The sequence below is a fragment of the Rhinopithecus bieti genome, unplaced genomic scaffold (assembly GCF_001698545.2).
Source record: "Rhinopithecus bieti isolate Rb0 unplaced genomic scaffold, ASM169854v2 scaffold_26106, whole genome shotgun sequence".
NCBI lineage: Eukaryota > Metazoa > Chordata > Mammalia > Primates > Cercopithecidae > Rhinopithecus > Rhinopithecus bieti.
In genome coordinates, this window is record NW_016811748.1 from 381,815 (window position 1) to 392,387 (window position 10,573).

Genomic DNA, 10,573 nt, shown 5'->3' on the forward strand with positions numbered 1-10,573 from the left:
GCCTTTGTATATCTTTTGTTTATGCAAATGTCGATTAATCTCTCTCTCAGTTTGCCAATTTGCCGCGAGATCATTTCATGCAAGTGATTTTAAATGATTAAATCATGGTAATTAACAAATCTATCACCTCATACACTTCTATTTTGTGTTGGAAACATTTAAAATCTATTTTCTTTAGCAATTTTTAAATATATAATGCACAATTATTTGTGATAGTCATCATTCAGTGCAATAGATCACTAAAGCTTATTTTTCCTGTCTCACTGAAATTTCATAATCTTTGATCAAAATCTCCCCTTTAGTATCCATCCCCTAAAACCTAAATATTTAAATTAGTATTAGCATCTGTTATATAGGATATAATAATAACAACAACAATATTTTGAACATGTATGGGAATGAAATATTTCTCTAAATTGGCACAATGAAAAAAATGAGGTGAGAAGATTATGGGAAACCCAAGATATATTTCAATCCAAAAGATATCTTTAAGCAATCGGGAAGGTGGGACACTAAGTAGAAAATGATAGAAAGTAATTGAGGTTAGGAGCATACTCATTGAAATAGCAGGAAAGAAATATAATGTAAGTCAGCAGAAAGAGAGAGAATGTAATGCACAAATAAAATTCTGAGTGCCAAAGTGACTGAATGGACCCTCCTCTTAACCAAGGGGATCCCAAGAAACCTGAAAAAATAGCTCAGGCCATGATGGAAAAGGGGGGGTCACACACACCCTCATCCCTGTGGAGTTTAGGCACAAGGGACCAGCATTAACATTAAAATAGAGATCATAAGGCTGACAAAACAGATTCTTTGTAGCAGTGAGATACCCACCCAGCTCCAACCTGACTCTGGTATCGGATCACATGATAGAGAGCAGGCCTTGAAGGAAATCAAAGTATTTTTGTTCCGAAATATATTCTCTTTGACATATTTTGAAATGTCCCTGCAAAGCCCTCTCTTGTAGGAAGAATTTGTATTCTGTAGAGAATCTCCTTCCCTTACCAGGTCTTTTCCAGATTTTTTAAAGATCTGATAAGATACATTCACCATCCATTCCTTCCGAAGCCTGTTACTTAGAGGCTTCACAGACACAACAAGAACCTTGGCTTCCACAACCTCCCTCATCTTAACTCAAGCATTTCTTTATGCTGACTTCAACTCTTCTCAGGCAAAACTTAACTTTTTCAACCCATTGCCAAGCAGGAAATCTTTGAATTCACCTAGGAGCTAAAGAGCCCTCTCCCACACCCTACCTTCTAGATGTCTCACCTTTCAGGGCCAAACCAGTGTACACTTTGCATGTATTGATTTATATCTGCCTGTAATTTCTGTCTCCCTAAAGTGTATAGAAGCAATCTGTAACCCAGCTACCTTGGAAATCTGTCTCCCTACAATGTGTATAAGTGAGCTGTAACCCAGCTACCTGGGCATGTCTTCTCAGGACCTCCTGAGGCTGTGTCGTGAGTCATGGTCATTCGTATCTGGCTGAAAATAAACCTCTTCAAATAGTTTACAGAGTTTGGCTTTCTGCATCAACAAAACTAATGGAGTTTGTGTTACTCAGGAAATTTTCTTGTTTAATCAATACTTTCCTCTACACGAGGGCTGAAATTAAAACACTTTAACTGATAAAAAGGAATTTGCTGTATTAAAATAACTGAAGTCAATTCAATCTATCCTAGGATTTTTATGTTTTTCACTGACTTGACTGAACCTTTTACCAAACTGAAAACTTTTTTGTTAAGAATCTAGCCCAAGTTCTTCAGCTTTATAAATACATAAAACTTATGAGCTAACTTTAAATAACCAAACAGCTACTTTTGAAGAGAGCTGAATATCATATCTTTCCACACTTAATAAAATAATGGTATTTTTAGTGCAGTGACAATTTTATTATAAATGCTGTGACCCAGTCACAATACTAAAAGAAAGAGTCCAGTTATGAATCTGGATTGTTTTCCAAATACTGAAATTGGTAGTCATACGAGGGAACTAGGGCTGTCCTCGGAATGATCAGTTTATTCCAGTGAATAATAATCATATGCGGATAAACGTCATGGAACATAAGCACAGTTGTTAAATGAGCCCAAAGTTATCAAGGGGGACTCATTTTGCTGTTCTACCTCAAATTAATGGAACAAACTATTGTCTGTCTTCCTATTCACAAATACAGACACAGTGTGTTTAATAATAAGCAAATAGTCCAGTACTTTGTATGAGAATTGCATCTGGTCCCAGGTGAAACCTAAAACTTTTGGTCAAAATTTGCCTGATTTCACTGTTGCCAAGGTGCCTTTAAATGAACTTGGGGCTTCATTACTGTCCAGAATGCCAGGGAGACCTAAGTTAGAAACCCAAAGGATATTATAACAAGTTCTTCTCCTCCTGGGATCCCAACTGCAGGTGCCAGTGCCTGTCGTTTCCTCTATTTAATTAAAACTTTTTAACTGGCATATTGTAGCACTCTAACAAGTCCCCTGGCACACCCAGAGCAGAGGTTTAACTGGCAGGGATCCAAGCTCCAGGAAGTTGCCAAGTAAAGAAAACAAAGCTGCTTTCAAATCCCTCTTCCCTGGTCTTTCGTATTCTGTGAGAAACGATTTAAACCATCCCTCAGTCCCTGTGCCTTCCACATATCCCTATTTTAATTTTTAAGAACTCTCATTGGGAGGCCAAGCGATTGTCAAATGAGAGAACTAGACTACCTCAAGAGAATATCTCTGGGAACTGTTTCTATCAGAATAAAGCAATCACGTTTTGAGTTAAAATTGTTGGGTAATAACCGATGCTTTTTCTTTGTTCCCCTACCACAAAGTTGTCTTGTTGTTGCTGTTATTCATATCTAGCTTAACTCATCTTTATGAAACAAAACTGAATACAACACAAGGTCCTCCGTTAATGGACAAATTTCAGGAAAAAAGATATATTTATCAAACCCACCCCAGCTAGAAAATCAATTTTGATTTTATAAACTAATTCAAAGACTCATGCTGCCTTTCATCATCTTCCTACCCATCCCCTCAAACAAAGATTGGTTACTAACCACAAACTAATCTGCTTGAACAACTGATCACTGGTCATAGCCTGAATAAAACTGAGATTTATTAATTATATACACGATATATTATTTAACAGAAAAAATCTATACATAGATGGCTAAATATAGATTTAGAAATTGATATAAATACATCTAAATATAGATGATAGATACAGGTGAGTAGAGGCATAGGAATGAATATGATCATGGATATAGGTAAGGCGGCCATAGACCTAAGTTTACTTAAGACAGGCTCATTTTATACATCTCACACTAGTGTTATTATTAACCGGTCTTCATTAATTATCAACGTTATCTATTTTTGGATGATAAATTTTAAGTTCCCAGTAAACAGAAAATATATATACGCGCACACACACACACACACAAACATATGTATAGGTATGATTAGGTTATATCTATTTTTGAGTACAGATAAATTTATATATAGTTATTCTATCTATCTACAGAAAATTATTTTTTGTGAATTCTTGTGAATTTATTCTAAGTGGAGTGCTGAGTCATTCTGTTTTAATATTATGCTAGATGTAAACAAGTTCTATAACACAAAATTTTCTGAGCACTCCTTTCACTATTGTGATTCTCAGGGTATAAGTGATAGGGTTTAATATCAGGGTAATAATTCTATATGTCATAGAGACGAATCTATCTCTGACAGAGAATAGCTAACTGGAAAAGGTGCACATGAAGGTAAATATGGCCGTGTCATAAAACAGAGAGACTACACAAGAGGAAAATTGCTCATGGAAAAGGGCTCTGCTCTTGCCTTCCACAGACTGGATCTTTAGGAGAGTGGAGATGATGTATCTTAAGAGACAAAGGTGATCATGAAGGCACCGATCCCCAAGATACCTGATACCACAAAAACAACCATTTTTTTCATGTCCATTGATGTGCAGGACAGAAGCACCACTGGTAACATGTTACCAGAATACTGGGTAACTCCATCTGGTTTGCAGAAAAGACAGGTGGGAGTGACCACTGTGTGGAGGGAATTGAGAAATCAGCTAGTTGCCTAGATCCCTCCCAGACACCAGCTGGAAACAGCAAACTTTGGTCATAATCAGTGTGTAATGAAGGGGGAGAGTAGGTGGCCACATACAGGTCATAAACCATGGTGGCAAGAATGAAGACTTCTGTTTCCAGGGACACCAGGAAATACAACTGCAAAGCACAACCAACAAAAGAAATGCTGTGCTCCTCAGTCAAGAGATTCCCTGGCATCTGGGGAATAGTGGCTGATGCGTATTATATGTCTAAAAGGGACACATTTACCAAAAGGTGATAACGTAGAAGTGCACAACCTAACCTCAGTCCCAGTGGCTAAGAGAATGACTCCATTTCCCACCAAAGGAATCTGATGATGGCAAAGACCACAAAAAGAGGACAGTGCACCTCGGGGAGGTCTGAGAGCCTCGTGAGGATAAACTGAATCACTGTGGGAAAATTGTCTCCTCTCTCCACAGGGTATTTCTGGAAGGAATAAACCAATAAACACAGGTAACAAACCAGGGAGCTTAGTAATGAGAAATTCTTGGAGAGTAATTGATGCATGGCTGATGATGAATTGTGCTAGCCCTACTTTAATTAGGGATTTCAATTATTATTAGAACTACTTTATAAAACATCTCCTGCACTCATATTTTTTAAAATATTCATACTCAGTTCCTTTTCAAGAGAAAGACTCTGGCCTCCCAAAGTGCTAGAATTACAGGCGTGAGCCACTGTGCCTGGCCCTAGTGACAGATTTTTATGGGCACTTATAGATGGTCTAAAAAACCATATGCAAATATTTTTCAGATTGTTTTTTATTTTGGGAAAATGAAGGTTTCTACAACATATTGTTTCAGTGTTAAAATAAAGTGAAGGAATCAGCATTGCATTTGAACTATATTCTTCCTAGTGGGTTAGTGTGAAAAAGAGAGTTTGGCTGATTCCTAGAACTCTACCAGTCCTTAAATAATCTCTGGGGTCTATTATTGTTCACACATTCCATGGTGATTCCTGGGAAGGTGTAGGGGGACCCCCTGAAACTATTGCTATGGAATAAAAGATGAAATGCTCCTGATTATTGTAAATACAAAATTGCATGCAGGATTGTGTAAAGACAATGCCAGGTTGGGCTGCCAGAATGAGCCAACAGCGCATGATGTGCTTCCCCCTGCAGAAAGCCTATGAACAGATGTGCAGTCAGAGAGGTTTCACATCACCAAGATTCCTATCCCAGAAAAGCAGATGTTCATAGCTCTGGGAATGGAATGTGACCCTCGTGGAGAGCCTATAAACAGATGCATGAGGGGCGATGTTCATATGAATAACACAGGGCTATAAACGCCCTCATCTTGCCACAGCTCTTCTAGGCCTCTTCAGGGTTAAGGCATAGTCCCTTCCGGGAATTTCTGGTCTAACCGGTTGTCTAGCTTCACGTCCTGTTTCTATGGATTGTTTGTAACCAGCTTTTGCTGCAACTGTTACTGCTGATTAATATCTTGCTAATCATAGGTTATGGAAAGACTGTGTTCCTGTTTTAAGGCTCTGTTAGAAATTAGCAGATGCACACACTCTATTGTAAATTCCTATCTCTGTATACTGTACTTCTGCATACTGATGTTATGTTAAAGAATTACTTCATCCCCCTGTGACCATCTCACTTCATAATCAAACGACCCTAAATCCCTCACTAACCTACCCACACCCTCACTAAACTTAATAATAAATGCTGGTATATCCAGTGCATTGGTGGCATCACACGACCAGAAGGCAGTGACCCACCTGGACCCAGCTTTAACTGTCTTTGTGTGGCTATTATTTCTCGACCTGCTGATCCGCCTGGGAACAAAGAAAGAGCCCCATTGCATTGTGGGCTGCCTGCCAGATCCCACAATAGGAGGAAGCTTGGCTGCTCAGTTTCTGAGTCTGGGTGAGATGATGTTCTGTGAAGGGGCATCAGTTGTTCTTTGGTGTAATCTCTTTTGGTGAAATCTGCTCTGTACATCAGACAATTGCATCGCTACCAAGTTTCACACCAAATATTTGAAAGGATAGTATTGAATCTAAAACCAAATCTTAGTTTTTATTAAATTTATGGAAAGGCCAATTTATTCTGACACAATTATTATATATGGTTAAATAATTGCATGTTAATTTATTTTAATGTAAATATTTTTATGTTACTCTTCTGAGCCAAATTCTGAAGAAAAAATAATACATTTCCTTGTTGAAAAAAATATTTACCTCCTTAGTAAAAATGATGTTGACCTTTCAGTATTGTTTGGGATTTCACAACTCAGTGACAGCTGATGGTGCATTTTTCACACCTGCTTAAGCACTTGCTTTATTCTCCCTTGTATTGTCAGTGTTCATAACTTTGTGCACTATCTCAATATTAAATATCATGGAGAAGCTGTGTATTATTCCTTACTATATAAGTTGTGATAAAAACTTTGGCAATTAGCAGATATATAGAAAATGCAGATAAACAATGGAATGAAGGAATGAATAAATGCTTATCTGCTATGGCAGAGCATCTCTAGTGAGAAGAAATAAATATGCGTGTATAAGTTTAACATCATAATCATTAAAATATAAACATTAGCATGTCATTTCCAGAAAGTATTCCTTAATAAAATAAATTTAGCCTATAAAATATAAATACAATATAACTGATACTGTCAATGTCACCCAAACAAGAAACAAATACATTCACACATTTATTCAATTCCTTCTTCTCTTAAAATGTGTGGATTTGACCACATGTCTGAGAATGTTTAATAAAATATGGGTTATCAAAAATCATTCATGCTAGATAGGGTGACTTTATCTACTCTCATTTAATTTTAAATTGTGTTTGTGTGTACCCTAATAGCCCACATAACACAATGTTTAAAATGTTGGAAAAAAACACTTTAATTAAAAGTCTCCAATACTTGTTCCATGTTTCTGTCACTTTGAAAACTAATTTATTTTCTTTTATGTTACGTGTGCATGAAAGAAAATTCAAAGAGAGAAGATAGTTAGAAAATAAAGTGTAAAAGTTACTTTCTATGCTCCTCTTCCACCCATTTATTTTGCCTGGTGGAAACTAGTAATGCTTTTCTTTCTCAGACAAAATATATAGAAAAATAATACAAATGATACATAATGATTTGTTTACACAAATGGCACTAAATTATTTTCTGTCCCCATTTTTTTCCTGTAAGATTTTAATAAAAATGCTGAGTACTTGAGAGATGTTATTTTTTTTCCCAAAAAGCACTGGGTCTGTACCACATTTTCAGAGAAAAGCAACTTTGATTGCCTATCTCTTCAAATGATGAAATTTAGGAAAGAAAATTACTATAATAATCACAAAGTGCTTGAACATCATTCAGTCAATGAAAGATGTTTAACATGTCAATGAAAGAGAATGCAACATAAAACAACTGCCATGTCCATTTTCAGGTTCTCAAATGTTCACAGTTCTATAGAGCTATGCAAATTGTCTATCTACATCTTTATATTTTAATATTTTGAAGATATAATAGCAAATTTAAGAAATTAACTAAGGCAGTTTTTATTATAAGAAAAGTAATATCTTGAGACAGTAGATATTGATTTCCATATTAAATACCCATTTTCCTTTTTACTCACACTAATTTGACTCAACAACAAAAAAAAAAACCGCTGGGTGTGATGACTCATGCCTATAATCCCAGCACCTTGGGAGGCCAAGGCAGGTGGATCACTTGAGGTTAGGAGTTTGAGACCAGCCTGGCCAACAACCCAGTTCTACTAAAAATACAAAAATTAGCTGGGCATGGTGGTGCGTGCCTGTAATCCCAGCTACTCAGGAGGCTGAGGCAGAAGAATCGCTTAAACCCGGGAGGTGGAGGTTGTAGTGAGCCAAGATTGCAGCAACTGCACTCCAGCCTGGGGGATGGAAAGAGACTCTGTCTCAAAAAAATAAAATAAATAAAGGATTATAAAAAATAAGTTAATAACACCCTGATTTAAGCATACAATCTGGTTCTTCACAAGGTTACATAATCAATACATATCTTTCAAAAAATAAAAATACATTTCCCTAAATCTTAAACTTGACTGTTTAAATTTGTTAAATCAAATTATCAAACTTTTGGTCTTGATCTATAGAATGCAGAACTTGTTCATGTGGGAAGATAACTTGTATTTGTATTAACTTTTCTAAAACAAACATAACTAAATCCTATGTTTTAGCCATCTAATTAGAGAAATAAGAATGATCATGCTGTTAATAACATACTGCTGAGGAAGATGTGCTATAATCTTCCTTATTAACCATATGGATTGACTACTTATATATTACAGAATCAGATAAGTTCTTGTTTAGTGCAATCTCTCTACTTGTTTTGTGCAGTTACTTGGTGTAAATGTAAGCCTCTACATACATAAAGAATACACATTGAAGTCAGATGTGATGGTTTAAGCAGATAAACATAATGAGAATCAGCTCAAGGGATGTGTGCCTATAACTAGCAGTCTATTGACAATTTCCTAGAAATCAAACTTTCTTAGTATTTCTGTACTTATTATTTCCCATGTTTGCATATGATCAAATCCATATGTACCATGTATGAAGTTTTTCTCTTTAGGAAATAGTTATTTCAAGTTTCCACTATACAGAGAAAAATAAAATTAGCTGATCAAGTAAAATATCTCAGGTATATTTGAAATCTAAAGATTTTTTTAGTATATCAATATTATCTCACTTAAATATCTTTTAAAAGAAGGGGTTATATTATCAATACAAAATTTAAGTTTAAGAAGGAAGCAAGCTTATTCAGTCAACAAATCGCATCAGCAAAGAAAGGCAAATTCCTTGCCTACATATAAGTCTCATATTAGAATTTAGTCTAACCCAGAATGTCCTGTCAAAGTAAGCTTTATAAGTGAAGAAATAAAAATTGCTTTCAGATATGCAAACATTAAGCTAATTCATTACTAGACCTGCTTTACAGGAGGCCTATTTGGGAGTGGTAAACATGGATAAAAAGAAAGATATCTGCCACCATAAAAACACACTTAAGCACACAGCCAACTGAAACTATAAATCAAGTACAAAATCAAATGTGCAAAACAACTAGCTAACAACACAACATGATCAAACCCTCATATATCAATATCACCCTTGAATGTAAATGGAGTAAATATCCAAAAAGCATAGAGTGGCAAATTGGATAAAGAGGCAAGACCAAACTGTCTGCTGTCTTCAAGGGACCAGTCTCACATGTCAGGACACATGCAAAGGTACATAGGTTCAAAGTAAAAGGATGGAGAAGGATCTACCATGTAAACAGAAAATAAAAACGAGCACGGGATGCTATTCTTAGGAAAAAATAGACATTAAACAAACAACAGACAAGAAAGACAAAAAGGAGCATTACATAATGATAAAGAATTCAATTCAAAAAGAAGAATTAACAATCCTAAATATATATGCACTCAATATTGGTGCACCCAGATTCATAGAACAAGACTTTAGGGTCCTACTAAGAGACTTACATAACCACAAAATAGTAATGGGATGTTTCAACACTCCAAGCACGTCAAGCACCAGATCATGGAGGCAGAAAACTAAAAAAGATATTCTGGATTTAAACTAAACACATGACCAATGGGACCCAGTAGACATCAACAGAATACACCAAGAAACAACTGCAGAATATACATTCTTCTTATCTGCACATGCCACGTACTCTAAGACTGACCACATGGTAGGCCATGGGCAAGTCTCAACAGACTGAATAAAGCCAAAATCATACTAAGCACATTCTTGGACCACACTACAATAAAAATACAAATCAATACCAAAATCTCTTACAACCATTCAGTTAAATAGAAACTAAACAACTAGCTCCTGGATGACTTTTGAGTAAACAACAAAATTAAGGCAGAAATCAAGACATTTTTTGAAACTAATGAAAACAGAGACACCTTAATCTTTGAGACACAGCTAAGGTAGTATTAAGAGGAAAGCTTATGGCACTAAATGCCTAAACCAACTTGCTGGAAAGATGTCAAATTAGCAACCTAACATTGCATGTAGAGGAACTAAAAACAAGAGCGAACCAGCCCCAACCCTAGCAGAAGAAATGAAATAACCAATTCAGAGCAGGAGTGAACAAAACTCAAACACAAGAATCTATACAAAGAATCAATAAAAATAAAATGTACCTCTTGGAATGAATAAGCAAGATTAATAGACCACTAGCTAGATTAACAAAGAAAGGAGAGAGTAGCTTCAAATAAGCATGAACAGATATGAAGGGTGACATTACAAATGACCCCACAGAAATATAAAAAATCTTCAGAGATGATTACAAACACTTCTATGCACACATGCTAGAAAAAAATAAAAGAAATTAATAAATTCCTGGAAACAATCTCCCAAGATTGGGAGGGCAAAGTATTTGGATGATGATGGAGATAATTAAAGCCAACAGTCCTTTGCCAAAGCTGGACTCATGGTATTTAACAGTCTTTGTGTAAATTTAA